This window comes from Thermobia domestica, chromosome 4 (assembly GCF_964235325.1).
Source record: "Thermobia domestica chromosome 4, izTheDome1.hap1.1, whole genome shotgun sequence".
Taxonomy (NCBI): Eukaryota; Metazoa; Arthropoda; class Insecta; order Zygentoma; family Lepismatidae; genus Thermobia; species Thermobia domestica.
This window is the reverse complement of record NC_137457.1, coordinates 149,106,636-149,133,405: the sequence shown is the minus strand read 5'-3', so window position 1 is coordinate 149,133,405 and position 26,770 is coordinate 149,106,636. Positions and strand designations below refer to the sequence as shown.

The 26,770-nt window shown below is 35.1% G+C and overlaps 1 long non-coding RNA gene across 1 annotated transcript in view; it reads right to left on the bottom strand.

The window, feature by feature from the left end:
• The window catches only part of LOC145683381 (uncharacterized), a 149,726-nt gene extending 132,609 nt beyond the window's left edge, over positions 1-17,117 (bottom strand). Inside the window, exon 1 of the long non-coding RNA XR_014131068.1 lies at positions 17,101-17,117. This is a non-coding gene — a long non-coding RNA (uncharacterized LOC145683381). The remainder of the gene's footprint in view (positions 1-17,100) is intronic.
• Between the last annotated feature and the right edge of the window lie 9,653 nt (positions 17,118-26,770).

The following is a 26,770-nucleotide window of genomic DNA, read 5'->3' as shown; positions in this document are numbered from 1 at the left end:
ATAACACCTCTTATCGTCATCAAATAGTCCACAGACAATGTTGCAAAGGACTCAAGCCAACGATTTTCAGAAACGTGAACGAAATCTATAGATTATTGTCAGCTGTACAATCAGATCATACACAATTAAGATATGAATTACTCACATCGGTAGCTTCATCCATTATTAAAGATGCAAAACTAGGTTTACGAATTTTTCGCTTTATACACATTGCAATCACTTCAAAGCAATCACTACAATCACTTCTATTATAACATTGTGAATTATATTGATAATCCACTGAATACATTATAATTTTATAATTGTCTGTTTAATGACTGATCAAGTTTGTTAATTAGAGTACGTATTTTCCTCTATTTGAAAAAGAATCCGTACTCTCATTTTGACAACTAAAAATCTGTTCATGTTTGTCCAAAAAAATGAAACATCAATAAACGTTTCATAATATTTCTACTTTTCGAACGTTCTCTTTTTGTTGCTGATATCATATTTTCTTTTGTTCATCAAATATATCATGAAGTCTGAATTTTCCATGAGTTTCCAATAATTACTGCTTGCAGATTACATTGGAAAAGGAGTACATTTTAAAATCTTTGAGTACGTTTCTAATGCCGTTACACCATGCATTTTTTCAATATTCATATCCTGTAAAAGAACAACATAATTACTTTAGAAGATCAATCACATAACCATGAATTGTTGTAGTACTAAAATGTCGAATATACATTTTTATGTTAGTGAAAAATGAAGTTGAAGATTGAATTACCATTTTCGAAAATCACAATTTTCGAATGCTCGAAAAGCAAAATTCGATCTAAAATCGGAAATTATTTTATCAGAATTATCTCTAGCTCCTACCTCTATCTTCATTTCACACTCTTCTTACTTCTACTACAATAATCAGAAACTGCTATTTTATACTCTCCTTCCATACATTGCACAAAATTCAAGTATATTACTATATTATTGAACAACCGAATATAACAGTAAAAGAGACACGTTCAACACAATTTATAAGTAATGTTTTCACTAGTTTTAGTAAAATATTTCTCCAATGATGACAAGAGAATTTGATTAATTTGCAAAATATTCGTGTTTCAATTTTTGGTATTGGTATGCAATGTGAAGAACTGCATCTAAACCCACAAGAAGTACCAAAGAATAACCAACCATTATGCTCCTTTCTACTCACAGTATCAAGGACACACATCAACTATTTAACTCCAATGAAAAGGAAGGGAAGCAGAAGATAAATTTCGGAAACCATTTCGAAAGTAAAACAAATAATAATGTTAACTGTGTTTTTTATGTTTGTGTATGTACTGCTTACTTTATATACGTGATATAAACGCCACTTGTTACATCTTGCTTGATGATGAATGAATATTGGGGTGAGATCTGACAAGTAACATCTTGTTGTATGATTAGTACTATTATTATTACTACTACTACTACCTTATAATGTGGACTAGTTTAAGATTTAAGTTGATTAAAATAGTAATAATTTACCTGTACAAATGACCTCGGAAAGAAAATGCAATGCGAACTCCGCCTGTTTGTTTACATCACTACTAAATCTCAAACTAAATTAAATGTAGCTTTGACAGTGAAACGAGGAAAGAAAAAATGAAATGAAACCTTTCAGTTTTACGTCCCACGATTATGTCGGTTAGGCTAAAGGAGACGGTGATGATGAGAAATGAATGAAATGGTGGAATGAAAAAGGTGAAACGCAACGGGAGAACCCCGAGAAAACCCACGAGCACGGTGTGTGTCCACCACAAAGTCCACACGGCTCGAGCTGGGATCAAACCAGTGTCCCCAAGCACCGGAGGCAAACGCTCTACCACTAAGCCACCGTGTCCCCCAACAAGGGAAAAAGATTAAGATGATGATCGTGGGAACATTCTCATGATATCAATCTTCTTCTTCATTAATGAAACTAACATTCCTTGTCGTAAAGACAATACCGGAACGAATTTGTAAACATATAATTTCCCCGTAGACGAAATATGTTGAAAAATGTGGAAATTGATTGAACTTACATTTTTATTAGATCTGAAAATTCCTTTTTAGTTTCACGGGATAGCAAAGTAAGTGGAATTCTTCTGTCGAAAAATATATTTAAATTAGCAGGAGGAGATTTGTAACAAAAAGTAAAGTATCAAATGCTATGACGTTAATGTAAAAATGGTTTAAATACGAGCTTGGAGACAAGATTTCTACAGAATAGCGATGGAGTGCGTACAGCGTGAAGTTGAAGCTTTTAACCAGCTAGACTGGGATTCTTCGTTTGAATTTATCAGTGTCCGATTAAGAAGGTTCGGGAATATTTTGTGCATGTTAAGTGTACAAAAATATACCGTAATAACAATCAATGTTTACGAAGTTATATGTATCCTCGTCGCCAAAAGTGCCTTTACATCGCCGTGATGGGTAAGTCACCGCTCAGTACTCCAAGGAAGGGATATTGATAAGAAATTGTGATTAATTTTGAAGTGTTTCTATTTTGATTACGGAAATAACGTAGGTATAGGGAGTAAACGCATAGATTACAAGCATCAGCGCACTGTCATTTCCTAAAAGATTCGTATTCTCAGTTTTTGAATTTATTCTCTTATATGTTGAATTAATAGCTGCTAACAACTGTTACTAGCGCCTTTCACTCTTCGGAAATTTACTACTACATGCCCGAGTCAAAAGGGCCCGTGTCAAAAGGGACCCGTGACAAAAGGTTCCGAGTCAAAACGGCCATGTTCTCAAAAGAGCCCGAGTCAAAAGGGGCCTATCTCAGAAATGCCTGTGTCAAAAGGGAACACGCCTCAAAAGAACAGGGGTCAAAACGGTCCCGCGTCAAAAGGGCGAGAATCGAAAGAGCACCGCGAGAAAAAGCCCCGAGTCAAAAAAGGTACAACGTTAAAAGGGGACGAGTCAAAATAGCCACTTGTCTAAAGAGCCTGGTAAATAAAATTCCACGCCTAAAAAGCCTGAGACCCGGGGTGGAAATCGGGAGAAAGAAAGAGATATGACCAGTGACGTATCTAATTATACTGAGCCCTGGATCATCAATTTTCTCACACACGCACCCTGTACCAGATATTTCAGATTCTGTGTTATATATATATATATATGGTTCGATATCAAAAAGGCTCGACAAAAGGGCAACGATAGAAAGGCCCGAGTCAAAACGCTCCAGAGCAAAAGAGTCCCGAGGAAAATGTGCCCGAGTGGAAACTACCCCGCCCCAAAACTCGCTACTAGTCAAAAGGACCCGAGTTCAAAGGACGTCGCGAGAAAAGAGTCCGAGTCAAAAGGGTCCTATGTCAAAGAAAACCCAGGTCAAAGTGACTCCGCATCAAAATGGCCCTGCGTCAAAACGACCCGAGCTAAAAAGGCTCAGTGAGAAAAAGAAGTGAGACAAAAAGGCTCCTCGTTAAAACGGCTCGTTAAATACAATTTCACGGCTAAAAAGACTGAGAACAGGAGTGGAAATCAGGAGAAAGAAAGAGATGTGACCATTGGTGTAACTAATTTTACTGCGCCTTGGATAATCGATTTACTCTTTTCTGCCTCCTTCACCCCGCATTTCAGCTGGTGAAAATATATAGTTTTATTTTAGTATTGCACAGACAAGAAAGCAAGAACAAATGCCGGAGTCAAAAGCGCCCTGGTCAAAAGTATCCCGCGTCAAAAAGGGAACGGGTCAAAACGGTTACGCCAAAACTACCCGAGTCTAAAGGCACCCCGACAAAAACCGAGTCAAAAAGTCCCCTGGTTAAAAGAGGCCGAGTCAAGTAACCCGGCGTCAAGATGGCCCGCTAAAATAAAATTCCACGGCTAAAAAACGTGAGATCAGAAGTAGAAATCTGGAGAATGAAAGAGATACGACTAGTGGTGTAACTAATTTTACTGCGCATTGATCGTTGATCATCTATTTACTCATACCTGCCCCCTGCCCCCACATTTCAGCTCGTGAATATATATATAAGGGTGGTCTTTAATGTTTGATTTCTGAATTTCTTTGAAAGAACCTTCTAAAATGGTTCCATATGGGACAAAATTAAGGCAGGAGAAAAATAGCTCCATTGAATAATATTAAATAGTGCTTCAATCGACTTAAAGTTTTGTATCTGATTGCAATGCACAGTATATGGAAAAAATATGGAATAAACTTTTGTAATTTAGAAACGGCTTAATGGAATGCGAAGATACCCTGAGTAATGGAACTAGAGGAAGAAATACACGCAATGTTCTGTAGCATTGCCATAGCGAGCATCTTGAAGTTCGTCATATTGTATTGAGGTCAAAATTTTTAAATAGGAAGAGGCTCATGTGACATCGTTTTGATTTGGCGTTTCACTAGAAACACAAATCTTGCACTTTTTGAAAGATAGCTCTTGTCGTCTAAGGATTATTACATGTGAAAAGATTTTTCTCTTTTTCACATGTAATAACTCTTACACGACTAAAAGTCAAGACATGAGTTTGGCGGGAAAAGAACAAGAAAGATATGCACGTCTTCAAAAGAAAGAGGAACGCAATCTCAAAATGCAATTCTGAAAATGATTTGTTTGAATTTTGTACACCAAAAGAGCAGTTCAAGTAATGAAGAGTAAAACCTAGTTGAGGATGTTAGATAAGTATGGATGCTTGTGTGCACCCAGACTCTTCACCAGATTTAAAAGGGGAAAAGTACTTTTATTACCGCAAGACAGGTTGCTGCTTTTGATCGATATAAGGCCACTGATAGAGCAACAATATATATTCTGACAGCGACCGCAGAAGCATTAGGGCATAATGTAGAGTAACTAGTGATAAATAGGTCTTCCGTTCATTGATGCTGAGAGCAAATCAGTAGCGGAGTTGCATAAGACAATAAAAACAATTTTGGAGTGCATCAAGTGCGTTAGTTGTGCAATGGAACGGAAAACTACTGATGAATTTGATTGATAGAGAGACTGTCAACAGGTTATCAATAATTATTACAGGAGATGGTCACGAGTGACTAATTGGTGTTTTCAGTTTGCCGTCATGGAGAGAACATATTGCTTTTACTACATTTCATTAGCTTGAAGAATGCAACTATTTAAGTTCGTGCAGGCAGTTTGTTATCAGACTGTGTCCCTGCAATATGTGTCGTGTGAATGGTGCTTGCATTCTCCTAGAGCAGATGCTCCAAAATAATCTTCTATACCTTCTTTGTAGACACCAGATTCACGAATTGGTTTCAAAATGTGTTTTTGACAAGTATTGTGTTCCGTTTGCATCTAGACCGGACATTCCCCTATTTCAGCATTTTCAGAGCGAGTGGTCTAAAATAGATTGTACTATCTTTATTCCAGAAATTCATGATGATCACGTAACGAATAACATTTCAGATGTAAGAAATGAAGCGTTGGATTTTCATATCAAACTTGTAGAAGCAAGACACCGCAGAGAAGATTACAAAGAATGTTTAGAACTGACCATCATATTCTTGGGTGGCATACCTCGTCGAAGAGTTTTCTTTCGTTTACCTGGAGCATTTCACCATCCAAGGTGGAAAAGCAATCTACTATTTAAAAATATTCCTCTTTCGCCAACAATTTCGTTTAACGAAGCAAATAAAAACGGGACTTTGGAGAGCATGTATTTTTCTGATACGACTATAGCTTCAAGCTTGATTTACATGTGATCAAGTATCCCATTCACCATGGAAAGACCTACAATTTTTGAAACGTTTATACAGTAATGGACAAATATATAATGAATTATCTGAAGCGTCTCTCTTTCAACTTTTTCGGCGTCTCTGGTAATTGAAGGAGGAATACATAGCGTTGGGATTATATCATGATGAGGTTAACTAGTGGAAAAACAAAAAAATGAAAGAATTAAACTTTAAGGGAAAACCGTGAAACAGCAAAGAGGCTTGACGCAAGATCTGATACAATAAAAATTCTTATGAAAAGAGATATCAGTGATTTTGTTACTACAAGCAATTTTTTCTCGAGAGATTTAAAATATCCCAAAAGGTTTCTTGAGTGTGATCCGAATTCATCGTCAAATAACAATGTCTATCTTCAAGGAAGGACAATAGTTAAATTCATCTCCGTAACAAACGATGCAGCGGAAAGGGGAGTGAAACGAGCAGAAGATTACAACAACGTTTTTACGAAAAATGAGGATCAGAAACAGTTTATTTTACAGATAGTGAAGGCCAATAACCAATATTTTCCTTGATGTGACAAAAGTGAACATGTAGCAAATAAGATTGAAAACTTATTAAAAACTTACCACAAATCTATTACATAAATAACGGATATTTCAATTTCTTCCAGGTTATAATTTTTCTTTTTCCTCATAATAGTGAATGAATCATATTGATGAAAAAAAAAACACTTATTTGCAGTTCATAAATTTATCTATGAATTTGTTTCAACTTTATGTAAAATACATCCAAAATTCTTACAAATCTATAGTATAAGTACAATAAAATAACATTACATAGAAGCATTTCGTTTTTCAAACGTAATAACTCCTATATGATTATCTGTAGCTTCAAAACAACTAGATTTGTGCTTCCAGGAAAACGCTACCCCAAAACGATGTCCTGTGACACTCTTTCTATTTGAAAATTTTGAACTGAATTCAAGATGGCGGGCTCGAAGATGGTTGCCATAATTTTTTTGTTTGTTTAAATCGGTTGGTTGTTAACAGTTAAATTTATTGCAGAAACATAAATTTGTAACTGGGTACTCGGAGATTATTCTCTAAATTTACAACATACAATTTTTAAATACAAATACAAAACTACTTTATTTCAAAACAAATACGGCGCGTCAATTGTAAGCGTACAGAAAGAAACGAAAAAGGAAGGTGCGCGACCTGTAATTGGATCAGAGACCGCTGGAATGTCAACCCAATACTGTAGCACTCACCTAATAATCAACTGAAGTACGGTGCATTCAAGAATGTTATACACGGTAGATGGTTTTGATTCTCATGAAATGATGTAAATATTCACTGCCTTTCGGTTTAGAAAAGGACTTTAAATAAACATGAAAATCAACAAAATGACGATATAAACTTACAAAAAGGAGAGATGTCAAATTTTAAACAGTGAACCTGAAAAAATGTTAGCCAAGTGACCGCCACGAAATGTACGGAAATCAAATATGGCCAAAGGCTATTTTCTCTTTCTGAAGTGAAGTTATAAACACTTGGCAAACACCAGATGGGGTAAATGCAATCTATACTTCTAAAATAACGTAATTTCACCTTTAAAGGTTACCCTTTAAGGCAGTTAGCTAACTGTTCGGAAGTACACTCTTTACGATAGAATATATTTAAGAGAAAGCAGCTCAACCTACGTATTAATTTAACCTTTTGAAAGCACCGGGGCCTATACATTGATGGACCTCTACAGTACAGAAACGAAGATATACATATTTTTCCACCAAACCATGATAGTGAAATACTACACATCCAACCTTGTTCAGAAGGTATATTGGCACGTGTCAAATTCACTTGTTTGCTATGCCTTCAGGCAAACTACTGGCGATGGACTAGATAAGAATATTAAGAGCCAAAATGAAAACAAAAAAAGAACGAAGAGAAGTAAGAAAGAAATGGTCATTTCATGGTTAGAACAAAATGAAATAGTCTATATGCTCTTTCGTTTTTAAGTGTTTGAAAACCAAAACTGTTTTGAATACCCATTTTCTAAATTTCTTAGAAGAATAAAGCTAAATGTTAATTCTCATATATAAAAAACTGGAAAAATAATTTTCACATAAGTAATGAAATGAAATAGTATATTCATCAATGCTTTAACATCTAGTGTTTCAAAATTGTCCAGGATTTTTTCCATTTTCCCATAGAAAATTCAAAGAATAACGAGAATTTTTAATTCCCATAGCAAAAAAGGAAAATATAACTACAGCTAATAAACAAAAAGAACAAAATAAAATATTTCAGTCTGACTTGTCACTTCCAAATGTTTAGGAAGTAAATATTTTTATTTGTCTTCTGCTCATTAATATTTCATATATTCAAACTAATATTTGTCTCAAACAAAACACTCTTCAACAATCGTAAAAGTCGTTTTATAATTTTAAACCTTATAGCGTGTCCACACACCATGATTATCTATCACCGCATTGGTCCGACGAAGGATGGAAACAATTAGTGACGAACGCAAGCCGGACCTTCTAAGCTTTCCCTGGTTTCTCGAACATTGTTCTTCAGAGCTTCACCAGTTTTCTGTCTTCTCGGTTCCCAGTTCAGCACCATTAATGCCTATATCTGTTTGATGGGGTTCATGTCCGGGAATTTAGACGGCCAATCGAGGAGAGAAATATCAGCATGTCTCTTGAACCACTGTTTAGTTATTACCGAAGTATGGACATTACTGTTATCTTGGACGTTACTAATAATAGGTAATTCGTCTTTCGGATATATGACCTTGACAGTTGGTAACATAAGTCGTTCTTATGTTTTCGTACACTTTCCAGAATCCATCCTACCCGTTGTCCATCTCCTTCTGCTCTTACCGAACTGCAGAAAGCAACGTTCATTCTTCCACATCTTGTTCTCTTTACGATATGGTCTGGTGAATAACGAGCGTAATTGTGGCGCAACATAGATAGTCTTCCAGCTTGGGGCAAGAGAAGACTTTCTCGTCTGTTCAAACCACAGTGTCCCAGAACTGTTTCGTATCTGGCAGATATTGCAACGAAAATGACATTCTTGTGGCACTGTATTCTATAGGAAATTTTTCTTTTACGGTTGGAATTATGTGATGAATTCAGCTTCATGTAATCCTACTAGCAGAATCGAGTGCATTATCGTCCTCTGCGGTAATTTTTCTATTCCTTCCTGATTTGGGGTATTTCTGTAGTTTTTCTTCTCCCTCTTCCTGATGGCGTTGAATGCAGTATTAAACACACGCTTTAGCTTTATTAACCATAGTAGCAGTGTACGAAGCACTACAATCACATTCCGACATAATAACTATACGGCCTCTTATTACTTCAGAATTATAAGGCATGATACCCCATTAAGCAATAGCTCACCTTCACAGTATTATTTTACAATAATTCTAATCCACATAGAAACAACACCCTTTACAGTAATATAGGCATTGAAGCAATCAATGTAACGATAAATTACTCCACTCTTTCTTATTGAATGTATCAGAAATAATAGGATGAGGTTTGGTTGTGTAGTAAAAGCTCTCTCGAACCAGTCAACAACAGATCTCCAGTGGTCCAATTAAAAATAAATTAATGCCCTTTTTCTTGTATGCATAGAATTGTCTTAAGTATACTGCAATATAGTAGAGCTAGCAAAAGTTTCAATCAACAGTTTTTTTGTAGCGTTTTATATGAAAGCTAACTCTTGATTATTTAATTGAATATACAAACGTCTGGGCATAATCCATCTGAAACGTTGAAAATAAAGTTTATCATTTTGTGTGTGGGCAGCATATATTGAACTAGAGATTTTTTTCTTATTCCTGTTCCCTATTAGAATAAGTTTTTCCTTTCTTTCATTTTTACTACCTTCAACCAAGCATGATTTTTCCTTAACCTCCTAATTTCAGTTATAAGGAATTTGTAGCCGAAAGTGAAATAATGAAATCTGTTGAATTAAACTCTTGAAACAGTATTATTGAAGCAGCATTTACGCAATAGATGACTAAGATATTTACCTATACACAATTATATTACCCAAAAATGGTGAGTAACAATTGAAAGCTTTGAAATATTGGTGTGGAGAAGAATTGAGAGAAAAAGCTGAATCGAGAGGGAAAAGAATGAGAGGGTCTTATAAATAGCGGGAAAAATCCAGATATTATTAAGAAGAGAACGAAATAATGATTGCGATATTGGTTAACGTGGAACTGTATCATTAGGGAGATGCTAGATGGTGTATAATGGCACAAAAGACAGAAATGGCACTAATTAGAATATATCAAAACAGAATTAGGGTATGGGCAATCAAAACTAAAATCGTATGTGAGGATGAAGCGGTTAATGTAAGAACATGGAGAATGAAAGATTCCAGCTGCGGCAAGTGACCCGCCAATAATGGCGGCATACTTCTGATCATAATGATGCTGATGATGCACAGTAGAAATATCTACTTTAATGATATTGCTGATATGAATCGCAGCGCAAATTTCTACAAACTGTCAAAATTCCTGGCTATAGGCTACAGAGAACAACTATCTGCTACTCTGTGAGAAGAAATCATAAGTTTACCAACACCTGGACAAAATGTCCCTCAGATCGCTAGAAATCTGGGCTTCGACAAGAAACACGGAAAAACTGAATTCAGCGATTTGAAGAAAGTGGTTAATGGTTCATGTCTGAGCCAAGAAGAGGAAGACAAATAAGAATAACAATTGTAATCTCAAGGATTTATATTTATTTCCAGAAAGATTTTTGCGTACACTCCTAGTGCAGTATTACTCTTTGTAAATGCTCATTATAAAATTGTCATGCTAAATTTTAAAGGGTCATTATTAGTGATGCTTTATTCATTTAAAACTACATTTTTGCCAGTAGCTTTTGCCCCCCTTACTCGCTCTTCACGCTTCTCTCGGAGGAGGTTGCTTACTCCCAGGTTACTTTTCACTGATTCATTCTGACATTCTCTTAGAAATTTGTATTCTGACTCGAATGAGTAACCGGATCTTTGTTTCTGGTGCGGTACAACAGTAAATTTCCATGATGGATCATAAATAACTCTGATATTTTATATAATATATATAGACGAAAATATAATAAAACATATATCAACAACATACATCATTGAACAAAATAACGAATATGGTAAACATAAAAAATCAATAGAAATATTACACCAGGGCAAATAACCTTAACTTCAGACAATAAAATTTAGTTTCAGTTGATCTCCCCGCCGGCAAGTAGCTAGAACATGAGCCTTTGGGGAATGAGGTTTGGTTGGGGTTCCTGATGGGAAAGCTATTGCAATTTTAACTGTCCTTGTAGTTTTTGTGTTGGTGTACATGTCGTTCAAGGTTAACGAAAATAACTTTAAAACGTATAACCGAGTACAAAATACCGAGTGAAGTTACTTGAGATACATTCAGTTAATCAGTTAACTTATAGGAAAAAAAACTAGAGGTCTAGGACGTTTGTCTTGTAGATCGTAAGGCACTCTTAAAGTTTAGTTCGAGTCTTACCATATTACGTTTTTACTTAGGCTTGAAGTTTCTCTATGTGTTTCTATTGAATTAATACAATTTACAATAGAGATTAAATACAATTTACAATAGAGACCAAAATAGCTATATCTATAGAAAGCTTAAGTATCATATGGTATCGTAGACCTCATTGGCTAACTCTGAAATCTCCTGATAAAGATATGACAATAAGAGTAATGTCACTGTTTATAAATAGTTTTTGATGAGAAATCAGAGAATAACAATGAAATATTGAATATTCTTAACGTTTTGTTTTCAGCTATGAAATTAATATTTTCAATTTATGTAATGTCCTGTTCTAATCGATAAAAGTAGTTCCCAAAGAGTTATTAAAAGAAATGGTCTCAGTCTTCTGATGAAAATAAGATCAAACTTTGAGAACGAACAAGTATAGACTTTCTTCGGAGTTTGAACACACAAACGTATGTTTCATAGACTACTGAGCCAAACCGCTCGTCCATTCCGTACGCCTTCGCAGAGACTAATTTGACTTTTCTGTAAATTGGTTTCGTGCTCCACACTCGTTTTTGTTTATTTCGGTACGATTAAGAGCTTCCTAATAATATTTGGAAGTTACAGGTCTTGTAATATATAAAAGTATTATCCCAACAAATTAAATTCGATTTTATATCTTAATAACTTATAAAAAACTCTTTGAATCGATGAAATGATTGAAGTTGGACTCGTCGTATATGTTTTCAAATTTAGGAGCTTAGATATGTAAACCATCTTAAAGTAGAGACTTACTTCTACTTGTATAAATTATTATACTGTAGATATCATTCAATGAATATGCCCTGGTGAGTTCAAAATATTAAGTAAATACATGATTTGAGCTGTTTCCTGTCAAATATATTTCATCGAAAAAAGTGAACCTTTCAAAAAGTTAGACAAGTGCCTTTAAGAATAGCCTATAATGGTGAAATTACGTTACTTGGCACGTACAGTTTTCTGCTACCCTGTCTGCGGTTTACCAAGTGTATATGAGTTCACTTCACAAAAGAGCAAAAGAACTTGGGCGACTTATTTGATTTCAGTACCTCCCGTCGCATACTTTTCTAGCTTTTTGACAGGTTCAGGGTTTCAAACCGAAAGACAATGATTGCTTCCATCGTTTCTAGAGAAGCAAGATGATCTACCGTGTATATCGGTTTTGAAGATTGAGGTTTTCCTTAAGACTGAAAGAAAAAAGAACTGTTAATAAGAATAGAATTTATAATGTTTGAAATATATTCTTTCTCCTCCTTTGCATTCACTACATTGTCCAACATGTTTTCAGTTTATGGTATAAAACTAAAACGTTAAAAATTTGTAATTTCTACATTGAAGCTGTTTTGATGTCAGGAAAGTGTTTCAATAATATGCAGTATTTCACTAATTCAATCAACTATATCATAATTTGCAAATATGGATGACGTTAATTTAATTAAAGAAACCACTATAGCAAATTTTAATTTTAAAGTTTAAAATCACTCCATGCAAAATTTAAGTAATTGCATTAGCACCGTTGTGAATAGTTTTCTAGTGATCCCTGCAGAGAACGTCAATAAATCTGTAGGAAGGACATCAAGCATTTTATTTGAACTGGTAATTTTCTCTTTTATATCTCGGCGTTACATTTAAAACATATGAAACGGAAATATTAGTTACATCTGCACAAATATCTGAACAAGGTCTATATCTATCATATCTACAAATTTATCGAAAATTCAATTACAAATTACTTTCGCTTAAACAGGAAACGTGCATGCTAACTCTAATATACCTATTATTCATTAGCTGGAAACAATGACTAACTTGTTATATATATGTATGTATGTATATCGCTTCTTGGAACCCAATCCACGTATTTAAAAAATATTTTTCAGGAGGGAATTTTGAATTTCAATATCACATCTCAGAAAGTAAATATTACATTACTACAATGATGATATAAAGTGCAGGAGTAAAGTGCAGGATGCTTATAGTGCATAGCATTATGTTCAGCAATGTACGTGACGCCAAAGTAATCGATTACTTGCTTTACGAAATCTTCAAAGGTCTCTAAGAATCACAAATGAGAAAAATGTAGTAATTTTCCTTTATAATCTTGTAAAAGAAATTGAGTTTACACTTAAAAAATCACCTGACATTGTAACATTGCACTGGTCAACAAATTTTCACTTTTTTTTTTATTTTTTACCGAAACGAAAGTAGCCAATCTTTATAGATTTCGAGGCGCTGTACACGAATATCACACTTAAAATTAGCTGGTAGCGCAGGGTTGGCAGTAAATGTGGAATTTACCTTAAACATTCATGTTTTTCACATTTATTTTTTTAGGTTTTACTCAGGAACGTATAATTACGTCCCTATTTATTGTTACGTAATGTATTATACCTCTTACTATTCGCCAATGACCGTACTTTCTGAAATTTTAACAATCATTCCGGTAACTGGTACCGTTGGGAAATTATATACCCATATATTCGAAAATATCCCTTTTTAAAGGAAAATCCGATATTTTCAATTTTTTTACTGGTAACCCTGCAATAGTAAAATTATAATTTATATTTGTAAAGTAACCTGTCAATATTGGTAAGGTTTCCTGTAAATGTCGTCATGATCGAAGCGAGCCGAACTGTGAAAAAAATATTATCCATTCTACCGGAATGCCGAAATTTTACATACCTTTACAACATGTACATTAAAAATGTAATATTGACTTCCGTATGCAGAACAGAACAATACATTCAGACAATGTAACTATCATTCCGGTAGTCTGTACTGTGGTGGGGGATTTTATGTACTGAAATATTTCACGAAAAATTCCCTTTCTGCAAAATTCCGACTCTTTTCTGTCTACAGCTGGCAATCCTCGGATAAATATAATCATAAAATATACGTTTTCACCAACAATTTATATTCTATTCACATCTACACAAAAAATGTTTTTCCCATGGGATGACCGTATTGACAAGAAATTTCGAAGGGGTAAATGTCACGTACTTAGGGAACAAATGAATTGCGTTGTTGTCATAATAACAATATACAAAGAAGTGTAACAACGGTTTTGCTGGCGTCGTTAAGCAAGTTGTACTTGTTGGATCTGGCAACAATGCGTAAAGCTCACTCATGTGCCCACGATCCAATCACCTGATCATTCGACAGACTGAAACTTGTTGACTGCGTGCGTGTGTGTGTCCGCGCTCTCTCTTTTACTGTACTGTAATCTGTCTTGGTTGAGAGGTGGTTGATGGTGAATATATATACAGTAAAGTATTTGAATTAAACTGTGAGTGTTTGTGTTATTTGAACGAGTGTCGGTTTTCATGAAAATGCTCCGCACCTGCAAGAACAATCCTGATACCTTTTGTTATATTTGTGCAGACGCTATTTGTGGTAATAGAAGGCGACCACTTACTGGTTGTCGAGTGGGTGAGCAAGACAAATCTTAGGCTCCACACGTGTGTTGTACGTCGTGTTCTTCCATACTAAGTGCTTGGATGCATGGGAAAAACGTCTCCATGAAGTTTGGCGTTCCTGCTATTTGGCGTGAACCAACAAATCATGTGTCTGATTGCTATTTTTGTATGACACCACCCTTGAAGAACGGAATCAATACCAAAAGGAAGAGAAATATCGAATACCCTGACATCTCATCTGTAATTCGCCCTGTGCCTCATGGACAAGGACTGCCAGTTCCTGTTATCCCAAAAGCAACAACTTCAAGCAGTGATAGCGAGAATGCTGCTCGTACACATACAGCCGAAGAAGTGCATCCATCCTCCAGTGTTGTTGATCCTTCATTTACGCCATCTTCATCCAGGAGAAACACACAAAATCACACAATGTGAACTCAGTGATCTGATTAGGGATTTAGACCTCCCGAAGTGTAAAGCTGAAGTGTTAGTCTCAGGACTGCAGCAGTGGAACCTTCTAACTGAAACAGTGCGAGTGTCAGTTTTTCGGGATCGTAAGAAAAAACTTGAGAACCATTTCAGTACTGAAGGTGACATTACATTCTGCAGTGATGTTGTAGGAGTGTTTCATGACCTATATATTTCATACAAACCGGACGAGTGGAGACTATTCATAGATGGTTCCAAAACAAGCGTGAAGACTGTACTGTTACATAATAATAACGAAAGACAGTCCATCCCTGTCGCGTATGCTCCTTTATCGAAAGAAACGTACACTACGTTGAAATCTAGTCTACGCGTCATTAGTTACAATCAGCATGAATGGCTAGTATGTGGAGATTTCAAAGTAATTTCGATTTTGTTGGGTTTGCAAGGAAGTTATACAAAGTATTGTTGTTATATATGTGAGTGGGACAGTCGCACAAGATATAAACACTATACACAAAAGGAGTGGACTTTAAGAACAGCTCAGATTCCTGGCTCAAAAATATTGTCAATGAACCTCTAGTGAACCCTCCGAAAATTGTTCTCCCACCACTGCATATTACGTTGGGACTTATGACAGCGTTTGTAAAGGCGGTGAACACGAATGAAGCAGCATTCGGATACTTGTGCATGAAGTTTCCACGATTAAATACAGAGAAGATCAAACAGGGAATATTCATTGGTCCACAGATACGCCAGCTCCTAAATGACCCTGACTTTGAGGCCACTCTAACCCCTGATCAGCTGCATGCGTGGCGTTGTTTTCGTAATTTGACCACATTGTTCTTGGGAAACAAGAGAACCGACTATTACAGGGATTTTATGGATGAATTAACTCTTGCTTATCAAAACATTGGCTGCAACATGACACTGAAAATTATCTTTCTTCACTCACATCTCGATGTCTTCCCAGAGAACTGTGGTGCTTTCAGTGATAAACACGGCGAGAGATTTCACAGAGATATTTCTCTCATGGAACATCGATGCACGGGTCGGTGGACAGCTGTAATGTTGGCTGACTTCTGCTGGACGCTACAGAGGCATGCTCCAGACACAACTTACAAGATAAAAGCAAAGAAACGGCGTATTCATTGAAGGTGAGTGCATTCATTTATCCTAGGAAATAAATTTGTGTACAATTTACTTTTGTGCAGCAATAACGAAGGTCCGATTACCAATTTATTTTTTGGCCAAAAATGTAGCAGACAAAGGAAATTTACAGTATTTTACTTCAAAGAATAATATTTATTCTCAGTTCGGTCTTCTTGAGGGAACATAATGTTACCAGTCTTAGAATAACTTTTTCAGCATTCTTTCTAGTTATTTATTGAAGGGTTGCCAGCTGTAGGCATAAAAAGTCTCAATTTTGCAGAAATGGAATCTTTCGTGCTATATTTCAGTACATAAAATCCCCACCCCTGTACAGACTACTGAAATGATAGTTACATTGTCTGAATGTATTGTCCTATAGTTCCGTTCGGCATACGGAAGTCAATATTACATTTTTAATGTACATGTTGTAAAGGTATGTATGCCAGTAAAAAATAAAAAAAATTGAGTTTTCCTCTAAAAATGGGATATTTTGGAATATATGGAATATTTTTGAATTTCCCAACGGTAACAGTTACCGGAATGATTGTTAAAGTTTCAAAAAGTAACGTCATCGACGAATAAAAAGAGGTATAACATATTCCGCAACGATAAATAAGGACGTAATTATACGTTCCTGATTAAAACCTAACAAACAAAAAGAAAAACAATGAATTATTTAAGTAAATTCTACATTTACTGGCAACCCTGAACTACCAGCTAATTTTAAGTGTGATATTCGTGTTCAGCACCTCAAAATCTATAAAGATTGGCGACATTCGTTTCTGTAAAAAATCCAGTGTAGACCAGTGTTATTTATAAATCAATTAAACATTCATAGGAATTATATTACTCTACTATTTTTATTAAACTACTGCTACATGTAAATAAACCAAAGTGGCATATACATACACTTCTGGCAATCCTCTAAAACAAATTGGAAGAAAATATAGGATGATTAGTATTTTATTTTTGCCGGACGAAGACATATAGTATAGAATGACTATCTTTAATGACTACGAAATGCGATTAGTAGATATTACCGACAATTCGCCATGTCCTTATTCGAATGAATGCACAAGATAAGCAAATATTCAGTATTGGATAAAAATTATTCTTATTATATAATAACTTTTTTTTACAAATTATAGTGTAGTAGTTTTTCCAGTTATGAAGAAAACACATTCTTTTTTAAAAAAAATATTTATTAACCAAGTTTCTTCCCCTAATAAACAGTATTTACCAATATTTAATACACTCTACCAAAGTATCGTGAACTAAAAGAAGATATCTAAGCAAAATCTTCATATTAGAGAAAAGAACACAATAATTACACCATGAGGTGTAGACATACAATTAGATTCTTTCTCCGACAGTTTAGACTGAATGCCACTAATGCGAGTTTCAACATATTCTATAGTAGTATTATTGTCTTGCAGTTTTAAAAATTACTAGAGACAATTTACTGTTTTCTGCCATATCAACTGGAATAATATCAACTATCCAATTTACTTTTATTACTTTGATCAACATTCATCATCATCAGCTTCATAGATGTTCTGCCACTATTAGTAGATCACTTGCTGCAACTGATAAGCTCCGATGATTCGCGTTATCTCTTCGTTTGGTTTGATATCGTTCGTTAATTATAGTCTCCTTCCTTTCTTGTACTACTTGCATTTGTACTACTTCAGTACATCGCGTTTCTATGCCTGTTTTGGAACAGCTCACTACTTTTCATTCAAGGCGTTGATTTCTGTTAAATTAAAAGTATCAAACAATTGAACACAACTATCCTTTGTCCAATATTAGCATAAATTCAGTATATGTAGTGAAATGTTAATGCGTAGTAGTAAACCTACCTTATCTTATAAGGTCATATCAATAAAATTGTTATAAATTTGAGTCCTACCGTGTAATTAAAGTTGCAAAATCCCTGAATATTAATTAGGTGATTTTTGTTCTACATTCAGAAGTGAAAGCTGTTGAGACCTTCCATAGAAATGAAACCGGACCGTTATGCCCAAGACCGTTATCAATTTTTTTCTACTACAATAATCGTGAGCAATCAATAACAATAGATAGGATGCGTAACCCCTTGTGTACTTTTCTACTTCCCACATTTTGGATACGAAATTTCGTATAATTATAATTTCTGAAGTTTGTTAAGTTAGGATCATTGGAGAAATCTGTGCATAGGTGTTTGCGATATATAACCATTAAAACTTATATCTAAGACTTTAACTACGTCTCTTCTATCTTAGAATTATAATACGGTAGAGCGTTTATCCCATCTTATGAAACACATCTTTTATCATCTATACAACTTAATGATAACATATTTACTTCTATACTAAATATATGATCCTTACAACTTTTAATCAAATTTGTCTAATTATAATACTATTTTTGCTTGACCAAACAGTATTTATATTAATTAAATATGGGTTCTTTACACAATGCTTTTCTTAATACCTTTTCCTATTTACACCATTTTTCTTTATCGAACTTGCTTTTAAAGTTGTTGCTTGTTAAATACACTTGAGATGATTAAATTGGGTACATTTTTGATCCTAAAAAAAAAAAAAAACAATTAAGTACACTGTATATTTGTACAATGAGGGACACTTCTGGATGGTACAGCCATATGGAGATTTACAGCTAAAGTGCTCCACCAGCTGAGTCAGAAGCATTTGCCGAGAAGTATTGCAACCTAATTAACTCTAAAAGAAGGCGGGTGGCATAATCGCCAGGCACTGAAAATTCCCGTACACTTGGGCGAAATTCCCACTACCGTCTACAGCATCATTTCCACAAAATGAGATGAATCTTAGACGTTTAGTTCTTAGGGCAAACTTACAACTTGATATTCGTCCTACTCCAGAAGAAAAAGTGCAACTAAAAATAAAAGTCCAATTCTGTTGCTGTTGGAATGAACTCTCTTTAAGTCGTTTGATCTGAAATGACTTTGCTGAACCTGAATAAATATTATGTCAATTCAGGGGAGGGTGTAGGAAGAGCGAATGCTCCTCTCCTACAGTATGAAAACATATACTTTTAATCAAATGCTTAGCGAGAGTGAGCCCATTGGTATAGCGCTTTATGATTTGAAATCTTGCTCCCAAGCAATCTTATGTCATAACTCACAACATAGGAGAACGGGAGATGCAAATATGATGAACGAGAAATACACTCACATGTGCAAATTCAGAATTGGAGACAAAAGGATCGGATAGCATCCATATTTTGTCGCAAATTTTGATTTTGTAAGTAGACGTGTAAAAGCTCGCCCGAACCTGAGAGCATCCCATTACCAATTGTTGAATTCAAGTGGAGAACTCAGTTGAGAGCATCAGATGATTAGGGAGGGAGAATAACATCTTAAGATATGGGGAACGAACAATGAAAAAAATAGAAACTTCTTTCGACCGGACTCGATCCCTAAACCCCACGATTAATAAGCCATGCCTTTGCTCAATCATCCACGGAGACACACAGGAAGACAGACAGTCATACGTCAGGAAAAAACGTTCGTTGATTTATTTGTAGGGGGAAGCTAGGGAAATTCCCCGTCTCTAGTTTGTCTTTCCTTGGCACTAACTTAATTACTGTTGTCCCAGCCTGGGAAGAATATTTTCCACCTCTCTAGAAAATTTCCTAACAATTTGCATATATTTTTAGCAACACCAAACATTTATTCATCGTTGTTCTGCATAATTATTATTACACAAATGAATTATTTCCAATTCTATGAATTCCCGTACCAAGTAAACAGAAGTACTGAGTATGAAATTCTATATATCGCGAATAGTTTTGCAGAAAATAGATAAACTAAATTTTCTATTGGGAACAGGGGAAAGCACACACGCGTGGCTTAGGAAGCAGATTGCGCCCATAAGTTTTGTTTTGGTCAGTAAGGGACTTAAATTTACATTCAAATGGCAAAATCAAACGTTTAATTATACTATAATTTTACTTTTAAAAGCGCCAAATGCGTAGAACGAATACATTCTTTTTGGCTTGGAGGAATAAAGTTATGGCTGAAGGTAGAAGTGAACAGACTGATTATGATCAGAACAATGGATGATACCATGCAGTGGGGTAGCCAGGAGGTCTGGAACCCCCGACATTTGAAAAAGTTTTTAATATAAGGCCTAAGATTGCGGTTTTATTCTTTCATTTCCCGAGGTGAAACCCCGGAGACACCCGAAATGAACCTTTAGCAAGCGACCCTCCCGATATCAGATCCTGGCTATGCCCCTGCTACCAAGTGATATATTCTCTGTCACATAAGAAAATGCATGTTTTCCGTGGGATACTATCTTTTGCCCCGTATTATTAGAATGAAATCGCAACACATTCCTTGCTACCACATTGCGATTTAATTAAATGTTTTAAACATTTTTAAAGCTCAGTCCGTAACCAAATCGACAAGTGCATGATATATCTCTTTGCAGTTCACCCAAGACACTATAGAAATATCGTAAAACTTAATAAAAGGAGAAAAAAGTTGTTTCACAGCGTGAAGCTTACGATTATTGCCATATATTTATAGCGTAGATGATTCGTGTATCTTATTCCGTAGCTCATTGGATCCGTGCAGAATTCCCACGACCGGTGTTCGAATCTTCGTGCCGCTATTATTTATTTTTTTATTGATCAGATAGGACTCCAGTAGAAAGAAACATATGATTACAGTTCAAGGTGTGATTCGATATTCTGCAAGTTTTTATTTATTTATTTGTTGTCAAGCTTAAAAAGGAGGTAGCATTTTACAAGCGTAAAACTTGTAGATTTGATTGTTAATAAAATCGATGAATAAGATTACAGATCAAAATAAATTGAATTCTCTACAATTGTAGTCCATAATTAATTATGGTCAAGGAAATGAATTTCAGCTGTTTTGTGTGTGATCAGCACATTGACTTTCATCATCCCTATTTCTGGAACTAAATATCACTAATTTTGTTTTTTCCGTTTATATATAAAATTCTCATCTTTTATTGCTTAACAAAACAGAGACTATTGCTCAAACTGTCACTATGCCATTACATTTCATTATTAAGGAAATGAACATATATATATATATATATATATATATATATATATATATATATATATATATATATAGAGAGAGAGAGAGAGAGAGAGAGAGAGGGAGAGAGAGAGAGAGAGAGAGATACCTAAAAATATCAAAAATAATATGACAAATATTATGAACAATTTTATAGTAGAATTAATCAATGGTTTATAATAAAATAAACTGCAATGATATGCAGGGTATTTGAAGTTAGTAATAATATTGCCAGTAGATGCTGAAATGCAAGTTTCTTAATCAGATAGGGACACTTCAATATGAAATATAAACCTTGAATTTGATTATCGATAGAATGTGAAATATTTTAAGAACTTTAAACCTTGAATAACGCAACACAAGTTTGAAACCCATGGTTATAATAGGGTCGTTTCAAACTCACTAGCGATAGTGGATCATTGAAAGAATTATTGGTTCCCGATATTTTTATATAAATCAACCAATCTAAAGCCGGATCTTTAATCAAAAATTATTTTCTCCTTTGAGTATATTTAAGGGAGAACAGGAAGAACTTTTATTAGCAAATGTAGAAGTGATCAAATTGAATAATGATAAAAATAGCCTACTTGGCTTGCTGGAATTTATGTTTGGTAGAAATTCATACATCAAATATTTTTTTGTTTGTTTCTTGTTTTTCGTTTTGATTTCTTAGATTTTTGAATACTTCGGAAAATTTTAACAGAATGCTTGAAATTGTACATTTATGTTTGTTCTGTTTGAAACGAAAAAAATTATTATTATTAAGAAAATGGTCTGCAGAGCTCTTTCTAGTATCTCTGTTATTAGGTGTAGTATTTGATTTGATTTTAGCGTCCCATTCAGCAGAGAGGCTATACGAGACATGGACTTACAGCTTAACGTGGGATCCGAAACCATACGCTTCTACTGAGAATCGAGCTCCGTTTTTAACAAAAAGAATTTGACCACAGTCAGTTCTTACCCGTTCGGGTTAGAGCAGACCCTATTATTATACTGGTATTTGAAAGCAGTGATAATTGGTTACGAATTTCGTGACCTGGAAGCAATCACAGTCGTGTCCCGGCATGACCGGAACAGACCTGGAGACAACGAAACGTCGTCATACACACGGTGAATTTGTATGATACTGTTAAACATTAAAGTTCATACATCATTTTTATAACAATAAATAACTTAAATGAAGAAATGAAAAGACAGTAACAATACTATTAACGTATATCTATATAGTATATAAATGAAAAATAGCTGAACCGTTTGAAGTGACTTTTATTTACATAGTTAACCTCTAGCTTGGACTAGGTTGTTGAGATCTAACTCGGGAGAGTACTCCCGGAAGTAGTAACTAAATACACGATTCTGATTGGTTGGCGTTATCTCCGTATCTTGCTATCTTGCTATGTGTATAACAGAAATCATACGCCTCTTGCTATCTGTCCTCGTGGGTGTGCGTGCTAGCACTGTAGGCTCGTAACAATGATTACTTTTCGAGTGGGTTCAAACCCGGCCCAAGGAAAATTTTCATATTTTTTGAAATCGCTCATAACACTTTTTTCAAGAAAATATGATGAAAAAAGTATTCAAAAAGGCTATTTGCTTACTTTTGTGCAGATAAGTAGTAGTTGTAGTAATAGTACAGAAGCTAAGATATATATATTAAATATATATATCTTTTCATGAAATCATGAAAATAAAAAAAAATGACTTTCAACTCTATTCAGAAGGTAGATATATTGGCATATGTCAAACCGAGTTGTTTGTTACTCGACGTTATGTCTTCAGGTAAACTGCTGGCTATCGAATAGGTAAGTCTTAAAGGCCACCATGAAGAAAGAAAGAAACAATGAAAAGAAAAAGGCTTATGGTATCAACTAATAATCCTATTGTTTGGGATTCAAATCTATCAAAAATAAGGGATGAAAGCAAAAACACTCATCCTTTGCACATATACATACAAAACAATTTTGTGTTATAGGCTAAACAACTTGAAGATCATTTGATTAGACAAAACATAGCCTATTTTTACTTTAGGCCATCCGCATCATTCGAATTGGTTGCGGGTGAAATTGGCAATGGATAGGCGAGTAAAAAGAACCAACTTCCCCTGAACTTCGAAACTTTGTTATTTAAATATTATACTAAAATATTTTTTAAAAAAAACCTTTCACCATATTGAGTCAATTTCGATACAATATGGCGTATATTTTGTTTGGGCTTCTCGATCATCCCTATTAAACGAAGTCAATTGGGGTCCAGAGAAAACTTTTTCAGTTTTACGTCCAAAGATTATGCTCTGTAGACTAAGGGGGACGGTGATTAACGGATGTGAATTATAGTGGTAGACTTGGTGGAATGATAATGTGGGAGGAGACGGAAGTACACCGCCTGTCAAGAATTAGAGGTTGAATTATTTTACCCTGCCGTTTTAGACAGATCCAGTATATTTTCTGTAAAAAGTATTTAATTTTTACTAGCGATAAATCCCGAAAAAGGCTCACTAAACCAGCTACTGTTTGCCGATCTTTTTATATAAATCGAGGTATCTAAAGCCGGATATTTGATCAAGATATTTTCCCCTTTGCGTATATTTCAGGGAGAACATATAACGTCAACATTTCATTAGCAAATGTAGCAACTTATCAAATTGAATAATGGTAAGAATAGCCTACTTTGCGTGGTAGAAACGATTTTTGGTAGAAGTTACTACATCAACTTGCTTTGTCTTGTTTTTTTAGGTTTCTGAATACTTCGGAAGATTTTAACAGAATGTTTGTTATTATACATTTATGTTTGTTCTATTTGATACGACAAAAATGTTCATTATGAAGAAAATGGCGTGTAGAGCTCTTTCTAGAATGTCTGTTTTTATTGTTGTAGTTGATTTCATTTTAGCTTTCCATTCAGCAGGAAGGCAATATGAGAAATGGACCTACAGCATAACGTGGGATCCAAACCACATTAGCTCTTGCGGGTAATTGAACTCCGCTTTTAGAACAGAGTATCTGACCACAGTCCTTACCCGTTTGGGTTCCAACAAACCTTGTGATATATTTGTTATTGGGAAACAGTAATGAAACTAGATAAGAATTTCATTACCTGGATCCGGTATGACCAGACAAACCTGAAGACGATGGAAATGAAAATGTCTATGATACAGTTAAGGGAGCAGTGACCGTTCCTGTTGATCTAGTAGGTAGCGTGTGCGCCTGTGGTTCGTGTAGCCTCGGATTCGATTTTCGTTAGGAGATCATTAAAACTTTACTTTAAGAATCATTAGTTTCGTTGATGATCCGTCTCCTATAGCCTAAAGGACTTTATCGTAAAAGTTGAAACTAATTTTTCATTAATGTTAGTTCCATTTTTAAATGGAATTATAACAACACGAATCTGCTTTCTCTTCCCACTAAGTTTATATTTGACTTTCTTGTTTGATGTGTGCGTCTGTGTGTGTCAAAACATTGCACTGAAAGATAACTGCAAGGTCTGTAAGAGTATAAGCGCTTGAGAATAACAGAAAAGGTAAGTTATTTGATTTTAAGGGATTGTCAAAATTCAATCAAGCGAGCCACTAATGAAGGGGGTAATTGTTACACGGTCCTAATTAAATGGTCAAAGCAACGAAGTAATTTAATTGTTTACAATGAATTTTGAACATACGTAGTTAACACGTGGATTGACTGGGATAGCTTTTATGATTCGCTGTTTTACTGGGGGGAGGAAAGGAGCTTAAATATTTCCCAAATAACCTTTTAGTTGGTTGATAATTTTTAAACTCATGTGAACAGTGAAAACGTGTTTTGAAAATCCAGACGAATGCAACTATGTGTCTAATTATTTTTACATATTTCTTTTTAAACCCATGGTTTACAGTTATACTCAGTCAATAATTTAAAATTAATTGTTGATTCTATTTCTTGAGTCGATAGCTAGTAGTTTGCCTGAAGGCATAACGTTGCATAGCAAAGAACTAGGTTCGACGCGTGTCAATATACCTACCTTCTGAATAGAGTTGGAAGTCAATTATTTTTATTTTCATGATTTCTTGGAAAGATATATATATATATATATATATATATATATATATTTACATCAGCTAATGCTTCTGGCAACAAATACTATTCGAAGCTTTCTTGCACCCACTGGAAAACGTGAAGTATATTAATATTTATTTGCATATATTGTTATTGTAGACTGTTCCCATAATGCCCACCGACTTCGATTTTACAAAATTTGAGAAATAAATTTCACTTTTTATTTAGTGGTCAATTTGAAGGCATTTTGTTATACTACCATTAAGAAACCCATATACATCATATTACGAATCAATCATTATGGAACAATCTCATGTGTGACACGCAGCAGTGGTACCAATCTTTGAAAGTTTCATTTACAACTTTTTTCTTTTTTCTTTTTTAACTGATTTTGTGAGTAATGGTGCATTCAGTATAAAGGTACAACAAGATATTCTCTTTCTCTCTCTCTGTCCCTGTGTGTGTGTGTGTGTGTGTGTGTGTGTGTGTGTGTGTTTGTTTGTTTGTTTCTAGTTTCCGGCGTAAGCGTGTGGATACTACCAGGTATACTTTCGTGTGTACAAATGCTAGTGTGTGTGTGTGTGGCGCGGGTATATCAACTATTAATTGGGATCGCGTAGTGGAACTTATTAATATTAGTACGTACATACAAACGGCTGTTACTTCACACGATAACTTTGGACGAATGCGAATTTTTAAATTCTGCTTTTTGCAATAAATAAGTAGAGTGATTCCTCTCGAGGGAGTTCCCCTAAATGGTAGCCCCTACCATGTCCAATTAAATCACAAATTGCCGCAATCGTTTGTACATTGTTTGTACAGAAATGTACAGGCCAAATTTTCGTTTGTACACTATTAGGGGCGCCGCCAGAACGAAAACAAATTGGGGCTGTTTAACTGGTACCCCCCCACACCAACATGTTCTATTCAATCACTAATTATCGCAACCGTTTGTACTTCGTTTGTACAGAAATGTGCAGTCGAAATTTTCGTTTGTACACAATTAGGGGCGCCGCCAGAACAGAAAAAAATGGGGGCTGTCTAAGTGGTAGGCCCCCACCATGTCCAATTGAATCACAAATTGCCGCAATTGTTTGTACTTCGTTTGTACAGAAATGTGCAGGCGAAATGTATGTTCGCACGCAATTAGGGGCGCCGCCAGAACGAAAAAAATTGGGGGCTGTCTAAGTGGTAGCCCCCGACCATGTCCTATACAATCACAAATTGTCGCAATCGTTTGTACTTCGTTTGTACGGAAATGTGCACCCGAAATTCTCGTTTGTACATAATTAAGGGCGCCGCCAGAACAGAAAAAATGGGGGCTGTCTAAGTTGTAGCCCCCCCCAAAACCAATTCAATCACAAGTTGTCGCATTCGTTTGTGCATCGTTTGTACAGAAATGTGCAGGCGAAATGTTTGTTTGAACAAACTTAGGGGCGCCGCCAGAACGAAAACAAAGTGGGGAGCTGTCTGAGTGGTA